We start from the raw sequence: 12,903 nt of genomic DNA, 5'->3' as shown, positions 1-12,903 counted from the left end.
AGCCCGGTCAACCACCAATCTATTTTCCGCCCCTACACACTTGTCTCTTATGCACATTTCAGGTGCAGGCATACCTTGGAAGATACTGCGGGTTCAGTTCCAGAGCACTGCAAAAAAAAATATTGCAATAAAGCAAGTCACATGAATTTTTGTGTTTCCCAGTGCATAGAAATGTTTAAACTACACTGTAATCTACTAAGTGTACAACAGCATTATGTCTAAACAATGTACATATCTTAATTTAAAAACACCTTATTGCTAAAAAATGCTAATGTTCATCTGAGCCTTCAGCAAGTGACAATATTTTGCTGTTGGAAGGTTTTGCCTTGATGTTGATGGCTACTGACTGATAAGGGTGATGGCTGCTGAAGGTTGGAGTGCGTGGCAAGACAATGAAGTCTGCCATGTTGATGGACTTTTCCTTTCCTGCGTCATTTCTCTGTAGCATCTGATGCTGTTGGACAGCATTTACCCACAGAAAAACTTTTTTTTTTTTTTTTTTTTTTGAGACGGAGTCTCACTCTGTCACCAGGCTGGAGTGCAGTGGCGCAATCTTGGCTCACTGCAAGCTCCGCCTCCTGGGATCACGCCATTCTCCTGCCTCAGCCTCCTGAGTAGCTGGGACTACAGGCGCCCGTCACCATGCCTAGCGAATTTTTTGTGTGTATTTTTAGTAGAGACGGGGTTTCACCATGTTAGCCAGGGTGGTCTCGATCTCCTGACCTTGTGATGTGCCCACCTCAGCCTCCCAAAGTGCTGGGATTACAGGCGTGAGCCACCGCACCCGGCCAGAAAAACTTTGTTTTTTGTTTTGTTTTTTTGAGACAGAGTCTTGCTCTGTTGCCCAGGCAGTGGCACAATCTCGGCTCACTGCAGCCTCTACCTCCAGGGTTCAAGCAATTCTCCTGCCTCAGCCTCCCAAGTAGCTGAGACTACAAGTGGGCGCCACCACACCCAGCTAACTTTTCTATTTTTAGTAGAGACGGGGTTTCAGCATGTTGGTGAGGCTGGTCTTAAACTCCTGACCTTGGCCGGGTGCGGTGGCTCACGCTTGTAATCCCAGCACTTTGGGAGGTCGAGGCGGGAAGATCACGAGGTCAGGAGATAGAGACCACGGTGAAACCCTGTTTCTATTAAAAATACAAAAAAATTAGCTGGGCGTGGTGGCGGGCACCTGTAGTCCCAGCTACTCGGAGAGGCTGAGGCAGGAGAATGGCGTGAACCCGGGAGGCGGAGCTTGCAGTGAGCCGAGATTGGGCCACTGCACTCCAGCCTGGGCGACACAGCGAGACTCCGTCTCAAAAAAAAAAAAAAAAACAAAAAACAAAACTCCTGACCTCAGGTGATCTGCCTGACTGCTGTGTTAACAGGCATAAAAACAACATTGCAGGCTGGGCGCAGTGGCTCACACCTGTAATCCCAGCACTTTGGGAGGCTGAGGCAGGTGGATCACGAGGTCAGGAGATGGAGACCATCCTGGCTAACAAGGTGAAACCCCGTCTCTACTAAAAATGTAAAAAAAATTAGCTGGGCATGGTGGTGGGCACCTGTAGTCCCAGCTACTCGGAGAGGCTGAGGCAGGAGAACGGCGTGAATCCAGGAGGCGGAGCTTGCAGTGAGCCGAGATAGTGCCACTACACTCCAGCCTGAGCAACAAAGCGGGCCTCCATCTCAAAAAAAAAAAAAAAAAAAAAAAAAAAAAATCAAAAAAACATTGCTCTCCTTACACAACTCTATCAGAGCTCCAGGGTGACCAAGTACAGTGTGAGAGTGTGTGGTGTGTGTGTTTTTTGAAACAGTGTCACACTCTGTCACCCAAGATGATACAGTGGCACCATCTCAGCTCACTACAGCCTCAACCTCCCCAGCTCAAGTGATCCTCTGACCTCAGCCTCCTGAGTAGCTGGGACTACAGGTGTACGCCATTATGCCCAGCTAATTTTTATTATTTTTTTGTAAAGACAGGGTTTTGCCATGCTCCTCAGGCTGGCCTTGAACTCTTGTGCTCACGTGACCCACCCATCTCGGCCTCCCAAAGTGCTGGGATTACAGATGTGCACCACCGCACCCAGCCTCAGTGCATTTTCAATGTGCAGTAAGATAATGAAGGGAATTTTTTTTTTCTGAGTACTAAGTTGCAACAGTGGGCTTAAGATATTCAGAAAACCATGCTGTAAACAGAAGTGCTGTCTTCCAGGCTTTGCTGTTCCATTTATAAACCAGGCAGAGTAAATTTAGCATGATTCTTAAAGAGGCCTTGAATTTTTAAAATGGTCAATGAGCACTGGTTTCAATTTAAAGTCACCAGCTGCATTAGCCCCTAAGAAGCTGCATCAGCCTGTCCTATGGAGCTAGACACACTGACTTCTCTCTAGCTAAGAAAAGTCCTAGACAGCATTTTCTTCTAATACAAGGCTGTTTTGTCTACGCTGAAAATCTATGTGGTGTGGTCACCATCAATAATCTTAGCTAGGCCGGGCGCGGTGGCTCACGCTTGTAATCCCAGCACTTTGGGAGGCCGAGGCGGGCGGATCACGAGGTCAGGAGATCGAGACCACAGTGAAACCCCGTCTCTACTAAAAATACAAAAAAAATTAGCCGGGCGTGGTGGCGGGCGCCTGTAGTCCCAGCTACTTGGAGAGGCTGAGGCAGGAGAATGGCATGAACCCGGGAGGCGGAGCTTGCAGTGAGCCGAGATCGCGCCACTGCACTCCAGCCTGGGCGACAGAGTGAGACTCCGTCTCAAAAAAAAATAAAAATAAAAATAAAATAAAAATAAAAATAATAATAATAATAATAATCGTAGCTAAATCTGGATAATTTGCTGCAGCATCTACATCAGCACCTGCTACTTGACCCTGTACTTTTTTTTTTTTTTTTTGAGACAGAGTTTCACTTTGTCGCTCAGGCTGGAGTGCTGTCACAACGTCTCAGCTCACTGCAACCTCCGTCTCCTGGGTTGAAGCGATTCTCCTGCCTCAACTTCCCGAGTAGCTGAGATTATAGTCGTCTGCCACCACGCCCAGCTAATTTTTTGTATTTTTAGTACAGGCGGGGTTTCACCATGTTGGCTAGGCTGGTCTCGAACTCCTGACCTCGTTATCCGCCTGCCTCGGCCCCCTAAAGCGCATACTCAGCCAACCTTGTACTTTTTAAGTAATGGAGATGGTGTCTTTCCTTAAACCTCATTAACCAACCTCTGCTAACTTCCAGCTTTCTATCTGTAGCTTTCTCACCTCTCTCAGCTTTCTTAAATTTGAAGAGAGTTAGAGGGTTGGTCTGAATTAGGCTTTGGCTTAAGGGAATAGTATGGCACGTTTGATCTTCTGTTCAGACCACTGAAACTTTCTCCCTGTCAGCAAGAAGGCTGTTTTGCTTTCTCATCATTGCTGTGCTCACTGGAGTAGCACTTTTTAATTTCCTTGAAGAACTTTTCCCTTGCATTCACAACTGTGGTGCAAGAGGCCCAGCTTTCAGACCGTATCTCGGCTTTTAAGGTAGCCTTCCTGACTCAGCTTAATCATTTCTACCTTTTTATTTAAAGTGAGACTGGGATTTTTCTTTTAAACACTTGGAAGCAACTGCAGGGTTGTTAATCGGCCTAATTTAAATATTGTTGTGTTTCAGGTAATAGGTAAACCTAAGGGAAGGGAGAGAGACAGGGAGTCAGAACACAAACAAGAGCTCACGCCTGTAATCCCAACACTTTGGGGGGCCGAAGGCAGGAGGATCATGTGAGCCTAGGAGTTCAAGACCAGCCTGGGCAACAGGTGAGACCCTATCTCTACAAAAAATACAAAAACTAGCCAGGCATGGTAATGTGTGCCTGTCGACCCAGCTTCCAGGAGGCTGAGGCAGGAGGATTGCTTGAGCCTGGGAGATCAAGGCTGCAATGAGCATTCCAGCCTGGGTGACAGAGTGAGACCCTATCTCAAAAAATAGTAAAAGAATACAGGCGGGGCGTGGTGGCTCACACGGTAATCCCAGCACTCTGGGAGGCCGAGGCAGGCAGATCACATGAGGTCGGGGAGTTCGAGACCACCCTGACCAACATGGAGAAACCCTGTCTCTACTAAAAATACAAAAAAATTAGCCAGGCATGGTGGCACGTGCCTGTAATCCCAGCTACTCGGGACGCTGAGGCAGGAGAATCGCTTGAACTCAGGAGGCGGAAATTGCGGTGAGCCAAGATCTCACCATTACACTCCAACCTGAGCAACAAGAGCAAAACAAACAAAAAAAGGAACACACACATCTATCAATTAATTTCCCTCAGTTCATGGATCCCCAAAACAATTAAAACAGTAACATCAAAGATTACTGATCACAGATAACCACCATTAACATATAATGAAAAGTTTGGGGTCAGGCGCGGTGGACTCACGCCTCTAATCCCAGCACTTTGGGAGGCCAAGAAGGGTGGATCACGAGGTCAGGAGATGGAGACCATCCTGGCTAACACGGTGACACCCCGTCTCTACTAAATATACAAAAAAAAAATTAGCCAGGCGTGGTGGCAGGTGCCTGTAGTCCCAGCTACTCGGGAGGCTGAGGCAGGAGAATTGCGTGAACCCAGGAGGCGGAGCTTGTAGTGAGTAGAGACGGGGGCACTGCACTCCACCTGGGTGACAGAGCAGGACTCCATCTGAAAAGAAAGAAAAGAAAAGAAAAAAGAGAAGAGAAGAAAAGAATAGGAGGAAAAGAAAAGTTTGAAATACTGCACAAGTTACCAAAATGTGAAGAGAGACAGGAAGTGAGCACCTGCTGCTGGAAAATGGCACCAACAGACTTGCTCAAAGCAGGTTCCAGAAACCTTCCATTTGTTTTGTAAAAATGTAGTATCTGTGAAGCACAATAAAACAAGGTGTGACTACGAACGGCATCAAAACTAACTACACCCTTCAGCCCTCCCTCAATAGAGGATGAACTGCAACCATTATATTCACATAAAGACCCTCAACACAATTAGCATTTCCTGAAATCACCTTTGCAGCAAGTATTTTATCAGTGGGATGCGGGCATTTCACGGGTGGGGGAAGGCTGTCATGTGTTTGCAGCAGGTGTGATCCCAATTTATGAACCAGAAAACTGAAATGATCGAAATCACTTCTTTTGGATCCACGGGCAGTTTTGCTACAGTAATTCTGAGTAACAAAATCGAATTTCTGGGACTTTTCATGGTTTGGGGACAAGGGTGGGTGATTAAAATCACCACTCTGAAAAACATAATCCTCACAAGTTAATTAAACATAGTTAAGTCTCTTTAGTTCTAGGTAAGTTTCCCTTCATTGTATGATAATAGCCTAGACAAAGATCCACCACATGGAACCAGCTTGTGTCTGGGACACCCATCATCTGTTGCTGCCAGTAGAGTCCCAAGTTTTTCCCCTTGACTTGTTAACTGAGGTTTGGTTTGTGGTTGTGTTCTTTCAACTATGTTGTTCATTCAACAGACTAATTCATAAATAAAACACCCCATTTCAACTATGTTGTTCATTCAACAGACTAATTCACAAATAACCCCCCCCATGCTAAAATAGGCACTGTTCCAAATGCTTCGCTGTATTAATGCACTTCATCTTCTCAACAGACCTCTGAAGTGCGTACCAGTATTATCCCATTTTAGAATATCTCCACATACCGAAGAACACGAAGGTTAAACTTGTTCCATATCACAAAGCCAGTGGACTACAATTCAGGGAATCTGATTTGAGTTGTGCTTTGATTTAATCATATTGCCTCAGATTTGAGTATTTATTTGAATGCGTCTGTACGAGGATCCTTTTGTTTGCTTCTGTGACAACAGAGGAGAAATAACTGGTTTCAGTGACTCTACCAGAGAAACAAGTTTCATATATTAAAATGTGGTTTAGACCCAGGCATGGTGGCGTCTGCCTACAGTCTGACCTACCTGCAAAGCAAGAGGCTTGAGAGGTTCAAGGCCAGCGTAGGCAACACAGCGAGACCCAGTTTCAATAATAATTTAATTTAAAAATAAAATGTGTGGTCAGGAACGGTGGCTCACACCTGCAATCCCAGCACTTTGGGAGGCTGAGGCGGGCAGATCACCTGAGGTCAGGAGTTCGAGACCAGCCTGACCAACATGGAGAAACCCGTCTCTCCTAAGCATACAAGATTAGCCGGACGTAGTGGTGCACGCCTGTAATCCCAGCTACTCGGGAGGCTGAGGCAGGAAAACCGCTTGAACCCGAAGGCGGAGGTTGCAGTGAGCCGAGATTTCGCCACTGCACTCCTGCCTTGGCAACAAGAGCAAAACTCCATCAAAAGAAAGAGACAAAGAGAGACAAAGAACAAAAGAAAGACAGAAAGACAGAAAAGAAAAAAGAAAAGAAAACAAAACAAAAGAAAAGAAAAAAGAAGGCAGGCAGGCAGACAGGCAGGCGAAAGAAAGAGAAAGGAAGGAAAGGAAAGGAAAGGAAAGGAAAGGAAGGAAGGAAGAAAGAAAGTAAGTAAGTTCACTCCTGCTTAAAACGCATTTCTTTTTCCACCTAGAGGTTCACCCCCTCCCAAAAAAGCCTACTTTATTCTTTTCTCTTAAAGAGATGGGAGCCTTTGTATGTTGCCCAGGCTGGTCTCCAACTCCTGGGCTCAAGCAATCCTCCCACCTCAGCCTCCTGAATACAAAAAGCTTAGTTTCATACCTCTAATATCTTTACATCAACATCCCAGTAAACTTGATTTTCCCAAGACTGTCCCTGCCGAGTAGTAAAACAAGTCTCTGCTGAGCTTCAACAGCTTCTGATAAACACAGAGTACAAAATCATAAAAGGAGCAGGTCTCCACCTATCAGGCTGACAAGTCACAAAGCACAATTTACAGCTCCTAATGAAATTCAAGGTCAGGAAAAAAGCAAACTGTTCAGAATCTGTCATGAGAAAAATGAGCAGGTTCTGTACTGGCTGACAGGATTAATGTTCCTCTTACCAAAGCATACAGGGTCATAACCCTAACTTTTCTTTTTTTTGAGACGGAGTCTAGCTCTGTTGCCCAGGCTTAAGTATGATCTCACTGCAACCTCCATCTCCCAGGTTCAAGTGATTCTCTTGCCCCAGCCTCCCTGGTAGTTGGGACTACAGGTGCCCACCACCGTGCCCAGTTAATTTTTGTATTTTTAGTAGAGACAGGGTTTCACCATGTTGGCCAGGCTGGTCTCGAACTCCTGCCCTCAGGCGATCCACCTGCCTCGGCCTCCCTAGGTGGTGGGATTACAGGCGTGGGTTACCACACCCGGCCCTAATCCTGATTTTAAAGGCAGAAAAATGAAGCTGAGAGTAATGTTCCTGAAGTCACACAATGGTAAAACCCAAACTCAAACCGAGACAATCTAACTTAAGAGCCTGAGCTTTTAGCCATCACACTTCAATGACTTTGCAACCACAGTGCTCATAGAAACAAATTCTTCAGCCTAAGAACAGTAAAAGCAATCACACCAAGGGAAGAAAGGGTATAGCATCAGGCATTGACATAAAAAGGTTCTGTCAGAACCAGAAATGTGGCTCACACCTGTAGTCAGTCCCAGCTACTCCAGAGGCTGAGATAGGAGGATCACCTGAGCCCAGGAGTCCGAGGCTACAGTGAGCTATGATCATGCCACTGCACTCCACCCTGGGCAACAGAGCAAGACTCTGTCTCTCAAAAAGAAAGAGTTTGGTCACTTAGGTTCTGGAAAGGTCCTGAGCTTGCTTTATATAAAGGCTAATCAATTAACCAACGACCTTTCCTTTTTCCTAGGAAACATCATCCCTCTGGATCAAACTCAAATGTCTTACTACATAAAGACTTCCTGGCTGGAAGCAGTGGCTCATGCCTGTAATCCCAGCACTTTGGGAGGCCGAGGCAGGTGGATCACCTGAGGTCAGGAGCTCAAGACCAGCCTGGCCAACATGGTGAAACCCCGTCTCTACTAAAAACACAAAAATTAGCTGGGCATGGTGGCGGGTGCCTGTAATCCCAGCTACTCGGGAGGCTGAGGCAGGAGAACTGCTTGAACCCGGGAGGCGGAGGTTGCAGTGAGCCAAGATCACGACACTATACTCCAGCCTGGGCAACAGAGGCAAGACTCCGTCTCAAAATTAAAGTCTCAAATTGTTTTTATGGTTTGGTGGGGATAGTATGCAAGTTTGTTGGGGAGAAACTTACAAGGTGCTACTTACTAAGGAATTTACCTTGTGGATATTTTCTTAAAAAGGAGTCATCGGCCGGGCGCGGTGGCTCACGCTTGTAATCCCAGCACTTTGGGAGGCCGAGGCGGGCGGATCACGAACGAGGTCAGGAGATCGAGACCACGGTGAAACCCCGTCTCTACTAAAAATACAAAAAAATTAGCCGGGCGTGGTGGCGGGCGCCTGTGGTCCCAGCTACTCGGAGAGGCTGAGGCAGGAGAATGGAGTGAACCCGGGAGGCGGAGCTTGCAGTGAGCCAAGATTGCGCCACTGCACTCCAGCCTGGGCGACAGAGCGAGAGTCCATCTCAAAAAAAACAAAAAAGAAAAAAAAAAAAAAAAAAGGAGTCATCACAGAAAATGTATGACTAGATTTACACGTGAGAAGCAGTCTTCAATTGGATACTTCTGACCCCATGAAATAATTGAGGACATTTCTGCAGAAGGCTGACATATGCAAATGCTCAGGAATTGTGTGGCTTTCAAATAATCTGATTAAGCTTGGACAACCTCCAAGGAATGAATAAAATTAGGCAAAAGCTTGACAATCACTGAACAGTCAATTCACAGATAATTCAATGACAATGAACACTCTGCCTTACTGATTTCTAAAAGGTCCCAATATCTTGCTAGTCACATGACAACTCTCCTGTTACTATTCAGAAATATAAAGATGGAGCAAAACTTTTTCTAAAACAATTATCACGCACTTTCTCTATCACACTGACAAATAATCTGGGAGGCATCAGTTCTGTACTAAAAAGCATGTCTAAAAAACCTGACTCAGACAATTTCAGGAGCAATACTACCCGTTTACTGTAAAAGAAATTCAGTACAGGCCAGGCACAGCAGCTCACGCCTGTAATCCTAGCACCTTGGGAGGCCAAGGCGGGTGGATCACCTGAGGTTAGGAGTTCAGGACCGGCCTGGCCAACATGGTGAAACCCTGTCTCTACTAAAAATATCAAAAACTAGTTGGGCATGGTGGCACACACCTGTGATCCCAGCTACTCGGGAAGCTGAGGCAGAAGAATCGCTTGAACCTGGGAGGCGGAGGAAGGTGCAATGAGCAAAGGTCATGCCATTGCACTCCAGCCTGGAGACAAGAGCAAAACTCTGTCTCAAAAAAAAAAAAAGAAATTCAGTATGATCCCCAAGAAAGTTACGAAACATTCTCGGATGGCTAACCTGACTTATATTGGATTTTAAACATTAAATCTCTGCCCAAATTTGGCAATTTTAATTTTATCATAATTAATTCAGCTGCTTGAAGCCTGCTCAAAGTTTGCGATGTCATCACTTTAAGGTTGACTATACTCATGTCAGTGTACTTCCAACTCACCTAAGACCTCTATGGGATGTTAAGACACACTTCAGATTTTACATGGCCTCATGCCTGTAATCCCACCACTTTGGGAGGCTGAAGTGGGCAGACTGCTTGAGCTGAGGAGTCTAAGCCCAGTCTGGGGAACACGGAAAAACTCCATTTCTACTAAAAATACAAAAAATTAGCCGGTGGCACACACCTGTAATCCCAGCTACTCCAGAGGCTAAGGTGGGTGGATCAACTGAGCCCAGGAAGTCAAGGCTGCAATGAGCTGTGATCACACCACTGCACTCCAGCCTGGGCAAAGACAGCAAGACTCAGCCTCAAAAGAAGATTTCATATATGCAAAACTTCTAATTTGAATGATGAAAAAAATTATCAACTACACTAATTCTAATAGTAAATAACATGGAAAGAATCTAAGAATGTAACAAAATGTCAAATCTGCAGCTTGATAAGTCTTAAATCATATTTTCTTAGACAAAATACAAGAATAGTAATCACTAGTTCTACTCAATTAAGATGAGCAAAAGGCTGGGATGTATCCTGGAGTGTGTTACGATGAGTTATAAAGGAAGGAGTTGGGGCCAGGTGCGGTGGCTCACGCCTGTAATCCCTGCACTTTGGGAGGCTGAGGTGTGTGGATCACCTGAGGTTAGGAGTTCGAGACCAGCTTGACCAACATGGTAAAACTCCATCTCTACTAAAAATAGAAAAATTAGCCAGGTGTGGTGGCACATGTCTGTAATCCCAGCTACTCGGGAGGCTGAGACAGGAGAACTGCTTGAACCCAGGAGTCGAAGGTTGCAGTGAGCCAAGCTCGTGCCGCTGCACTGCAGCCTGGGCAACAGGTGAGACTCTGTCTCAAAAAAAAGTTGAACAAGATTTAGGAAACACTCCTGGAACCTGTTTTAATTTAAGCAAAGATTTAAAATTGTGTAAAACAAACAGGATTAGTTGGTTGACACGTAAATTATACTTTGTGTTCAATACGGTCAAAGAACCAGAATGCTGTAAACAGAAAATGGAAGTATGAAGCAGCTTTTCTGAAGAGGCCCTATTCTAATCCAGTAACTTTGACTATTATTGTAGTACCCACATACCACGTGCACTTTTATTACACAAAAATGACACACTTTGAGAAAGAGCACAGGAAAGTACCACCACAGCACAGCAACCACCACAGTTACAGCAAAAAAAAGTTTCAGAATAGAAGACTAGACTTTTTTTTTTTTTTTTTTTTTGAGACGGAGTCTCACTCTGTCGCCCAGGCTGGAGTACACTGGCGCGATCTCGGCTCACTGCAACCTCCGCCTCCCGGGTTCAAGTGTCTCCTGCCTCAGCCTCCGAAGTAGCTGGGATTACAGGCACACGCTACCACACCCAGCTAAATTTTGTATTTTTAGTACAGGTGAGGTTTCACGATGTTGACCAGGCTGGTCTCGAATTTGTGACCTCAGGTGATCTGCCTGCTCGGCCTTCCAAAGTGCGTGAGCCACCACGCGCAGCCCAGACTAGATTTTCATTACTGCTTATTCATATGCTATTTGACTTCAAATATGCCACTTAATCTCTAGGAGCTTGTTCCTCATCCATAACATGGAGGATACCCAGCCCTGAGTTACGAGAGTTTAAAATGAGACTGTAGAGTAAATTGTCTGGCATATAATATGAATTCAATTATATGTTTAATTTCTTTTCTTCGCCTCACTTCCAAGGATTAAATAACAAAAAAACAAAACCGGAATCCAGACGAGTGGGGGTGTTAATGTGCCTGATGTAGGAAAGAGCTAAATAAAGAACACAGAGTTTAGAATCTAAGTCTAATAAAGCCTTTTGTAGAATATGGCTCCATTTTTTCTAACCCAGACTTTCCATTCTTACATCTCATATATTTAATCCCATATCTGTGCCTTTGGTAACATATCCAAAGAACCTCACTCTCCCAACATCCAAATCTTACCCCGCAATTAATGTCTCACCTACTACTCAAGTTTTCCCCAACAACTACAGCACACAATCCCTTGTTCCCCTTCTCTACAATTCCTGTATCATACAAGCTGGCAATCATCATTCTAGTTTCTAGCCACAGCTTGCCAGATTAGACTGTAACTCTTCCATAGTAGGTATTATAAGTAACCATTTTATTACTCACAAGGGGAAAGTTGTTCCCCATACATGCTAAAGAAATACATATTGATTAAATGGTCCAAGAGGCTGGGAGCAGTGGCTCACGCCTGTAATCCCAGCACTTTGGGAGGCTAACAATCACTTAAGGTCAGGAGTTACAGACTGGCCTGGCCAACATGGCGAAACCCCACCTCTACTAAAAATACAAAAATTAGTCTGGGTGTGGTGGCACACACCTGTAATCCCAGCGCTTTTGGAGGCCGACGTGGGTGACTCACCTGAGGTCGGGAGTTCGAGACCAGCCTGACCAACATGGAGAAACCCCGACTCTACTAAAAATACAAAAAATTAACCAGGCTTCGTGGCACATGCCTGTAATCCCAGCTACTCAGGACACTGAGGCACGAGCATCCCTTGAACCCGGGAGGTGGAGGTTGCAGTGAGCTGAGATAGTGTCAGTGCACTCCAGCATGGGCAACAGGACAAGACTCATCTCTAAATAAATAAACAAACTTAAAAAAATAAGTAATGGCCAGGCGCAGTGGCTCACGCCTGTAATCCCAGCACTTTGGGAGGCCGAGGCGGGCGGATCATGAGGTCAGGAGATCGAGACCACGGTGAAGCCCCGTCTCTACTAAAAATACAAAAAAAATTAGCCGGGTGTGGTGTCGGGCGCCTGTAGTCCCAGCTACTTGGAGAGGCTGAGGCAGGAGAATGGCGTGAACCCAGGAGGCGGAGCTTGCAGTGAGCCGAGATCGTGCCACTGCACTCCAGCCTGGGTGACAGAGCGAGACTCCGTCTCAAAAAAAAAAAAAAAAAGCAAATAAAACACAAAGGAGGCCGGGCATGGTGGCTCACGCCTGTAATCCCAGCACTTTGGGAGGCTGAGGCAGGCGGATCACGAGGTCAGGAGATCGAGACCACGGTGAAACCCCGTCTCTATTAAAAATACAAAAAATTAGCCGGGCGCAGTGGCAGGCGCCTGTAGTCCCAGCTACTTGGGAGGCTGAGGCAGGAGAATGGCGTGAACCTGGGAGGCGGAACTTGCAGTGAGCCGAGATCGAGCCACTGCACTCCAGCCTGGGTGACAGAGCAAGACTCCGTCTCAAAAAACAAAAACAAAAACAAAAACAAAAACAAAAAAAAACAAAAAAAACACACACACAAAAGGCTCTTCAAGAATGCATGTGAAGGGGGGAGGGTAATTTCAAACTATCAAGTAATCAAAACCTAACATAAATGCACTGAGAAAGGCCGAGCACAA

The 12,903-nt window shown here is 45.7% G+C and overlaps 1 protein-coding gene across 2 annotated transcripts in view; it reads right to left on the bottom strand.

The window, feature by feature from the left end:
- The window catches only part of YWHAE (tyrosine 3-monooxygenase/tryptophan 5-monooxygenase activation protein epsilon), a 58,852-nt gene that overhangs the window by 24,072 nt on the left and 21,877 nt on the right, over positions 1-12,903 (bottom strand). The window contains exon 2 of one of the 2 annotated variants that reach the window (XM_030799972.1): positions 75-107. The exons of the other annotated variant lie outside the window; for it this stretch is intronic. The gene's annotated coding sequence lies outside the window, so the exon portion shown is untranslated. The remainder of the gene's footprint in view (positions 1-74; positions 108-12,903) is intronic. 2 annotated transcript variants of the gene reach the window in all.

Source organism: Nomascus leucogenys, chromosome 19 (genome assembly GCF_006542625.1).
Source record: "Nomascus leucogenys isolate Asia chromosome 19, Asia_NLE_v1, whole genome shotgun sequence".
Classification (NCBI taxonomy): Eukaryota; Metazoa; Chordata; class Mammalia; order Primates; family Hylobatidae; genus Nomascus; species Nomascus leucogenys.
This window is presented reverse-complemented; position numbering and strand designations above follow the sequence as displayed.